The sequence below is a fragment of the Panulirus ornatus genome, chromosome 14 (assembly GCF_036320965.1).
Source record: "Panulirus ornatus isolate Po-2019 chromosome 14, ASM3632096v1, whole genome shotgun sequence".
Lineage (NCBI taxonomy): Eukaryota > Metazoa > Arthropoda > Malacostraca > Decapoda > Palinuridae > Panulirus > Panulirus ornatus.
The window spans coordinates 61,575,913-61,578,713 of record NC_092237.1 but is presented as its reverse complement, the minus strand read 5'-3'; the positions used below and the strand labels follow the sequence as shown (position 1 = coordinate 61,578,713).

The following is a 2,801-nucleotide window of genomic DNA, read 5'->3' as shown; positions in this document are numbered from 1 at the left end:
TATCTGGTACTTGACGCGACAAAACTCTGGATTTACCAGACTGCAAGGTAAGCATCGAGCTGTGAGTGACTGTTCGTACGTCGGGGACGTGCAGGAGGTTCGTCAGTAGGTGAGCGTCGTTGGGGCTCCCTCTCTGTACAAGAGAGGGCGAGGACGCGTCGTCTCCGTTCGTGCATCCCTTTCTTAAACAGGCCAGACCGGCTGGCTGCGTTATCTGACCTGACGCCTCCCTCTGGGCCTCAGGTTGACGTCATGAAAACAGTTATATAAACTGCTTGTTCTGACGGACCGCCTCATTGTACTGTGATGATGATGATGATGGTCCTGCACACACTGAAAAGCCACGAGAACTGTATTAAAAAAACATTAAGATTTGTAATTGAGCGCATATGGATTATGTATTGGTGGCGTCAGTATCCAAGGCGCACAGCGGCTTTGGTTTAAAAGTCCATTAAAGGAAAGTTTAGCAACGCGCGGAAGCTGTGTCTGAGGCGCGCGGTGTTGTCGCTTTAGGTTTCACGTTGGCTTCCTCCAAGTCCGACGAGGCTTCATCTACGGTGCATGGGATTCCTCACTGGCTGTTGAACCAAAGCATGTGATAGCCTCACCTGAAGTGCACGGGCTTCGATGGCCTCGGTGTTTTGAAACCGATTGAATATCACGTCGAAGTCCTGTAGATCGCGAGACAACAGAAGTATCCAACTCTTCCGTCTGCAGTACACGTGAATTTGTCGTGTACATCAAGCGTAATCGGCGACTGGAGTAGCCAGACGTCGTGTCCTTCGTGTGCCTGAGGTACGGCCTCCTCCTCCTCCTCCAGCCACGCTCTAACACTAGTCATCGTCCCTGTGTGGCCGTATGGCCGACTTTCTCTTGAAGTTTGTATTGGATTACCTCGAGTTGTAGCATGAGACGTCGACCTTACCTCCAACCCGACCCAGCGTCTGGTCTGGGTCTCGGCCAGGGAGGGATCTAGGTCACAGTCTGTGTCTGTCTTGACCTTACAACCTGAACCATTCGTCGGTGCCTCGGAACTGTGTCTTTATCTCATCTAAATGTCTGGCTCAGATCTGTGTCTACAGATCACTTTTTTTTTTTTTTGTCCATCAGCCCCGTGTTTATGCTTCTTTCTCTTTTTTTTCTGTCTCAGCACTGTCTTTGTTCCCGACTTCTGTGTTTGCTCTGTAGTCCATGTTTCTGTCTGTGTTATATCTTCCTTTAGCTCCCCAGTCTCAACCCATGCATGTAGATCAACCCTGTGTTTGAGGCATGAGAATTTTTTTCTGTACCTCAAACTATAACTGAGATACATTTGGAAGTCTGTGCAGTATCCTTGTGTCTATGCTACAACCCTTACGCCTGCAGTGTCAAACCTCAGCCCTGTGTCTTTGCCTCAGCTTTCATTTCTCTGTGTCAGTCACTCCCATCCCGCGCGTGTGTATGAGCCTCCCCCCACCCCTCCTCGTGTGCCTATGCCTCATTCACGTGTCTGTGGCAAGGCTGTCAGGTAAAGGGTCTCCCCCCACGTCACACAGCTGCCTCCAACAATCAATACAGAGACGCGTTAGCTAGGTGAGGGCGGCTGGGGTGTATTGCCGCTGCTGCTGGCCCGGGGGACGTTGTAGCTGCCTAACACCGCAACCCTGACTTAGATATAAATAATCCGGAGACGAATGTCGCTCTCTGAGGTCCCGTGGCTCTGTTACCGTCCGCTACGAATGACATAATCTTGAATGTGGCTCAGTATATCATCCTGTAAGACTTACGTGCATTCAGGATGGGGGAAAACTGAACTACGAGAGGGTGTAAGCAGTGTAAAGTGGTGGCGTTATGTGGGGTTGGTCTAAAATTTCGTGAGACATCAGTTACCCCCACTCTGCTCGTTGTGTATTGTCTGCGCATGCGTCAACTCACAGTACCTCAATATATCATACAGTGACTTTCCCTTAATGCTGAATGATAGACAGAATCAGATGGTTGGAATTAGTTTGTGTCGTTCTGAACTCGGGGTAACAAGTCAAGCAAGACAGTTAACATTATATATACACACGCCAGGCCTCCAGGGAAGAGGAGCAGTGTCTCCGTGGACCGACAGCCGGTAGTTCTATTCATCACAAGGAGTTCACTGCTATGAGGAGCAGGTCTCTCCTCAAACATCGCCCGACGTGGTGTACAATTATCAGCGAGATCTTACCCGTACGGAAGCTTCGGACGTCTTATGAAAAAAAAAAGGAGGAATAAGAACAATGTACGTGTCTCTCTCTCTCTACACACCCCACCCACCTCCCTCCCTCCCTTCATCTCAAAGCGTCAGAACAACAGCACAATAGTGAAAATAACGTTTAACATACAAAAGGTTTGTCTGGCAGCGGTGGGATTCGAACCCACGCCTCCGTAGAGACTGGAGCCTAAATCCAGCGCCTTAGACCACTCGGCCACGCTACCCCGTGAAGAGAGGGTAACTGAACCATATATAAGATGTACTTTCATCAAACTTTCTCGTTTTCCGTTAATCTATGTGAGTGTATCTGTTCGTCTATGAATATAGATAAGCGTTAGCTACAATGTTGATAAAGATAACGTAAACTTGAATGTGTGGAAGGCGGAGGATACTCTCTGGTCTCGGTTGACCCACACTGCGTTTCATCTTAGTGCTTCAGAAGGTGTGTGTGTGTGTGTGTGTGTGTGTGTGTGTGTCCACCAGCGAGGGAGGAAGGGAGGGAGGATACATAGTCTTACAGTGAGGCAAACGTTCCTGAAGGATCTCACAGCCAGCCTGAGATGTCCTTCAGGATAACCTC

At 49.2% G+C, this 2,801-nt stretch overlaps 1 non-coding gene across 1 annotated transcript; it reads right to left on the bottom strand.

The window, feature by feature from the left end:
- Positions 1–2,363: 2,363 nt before the first annotated feature.
- On the bottom strand, positions 2,364–2,445 carry TRNAL-UAG (transfer RNA leucine (anticodon UAG)). The gene has a single exon. It is a non-coding gene; the product is annotated as a tRNA-Leu (tRNA).
- Positions 2,446–2,801: the final 356 nt, after the last annotated feature.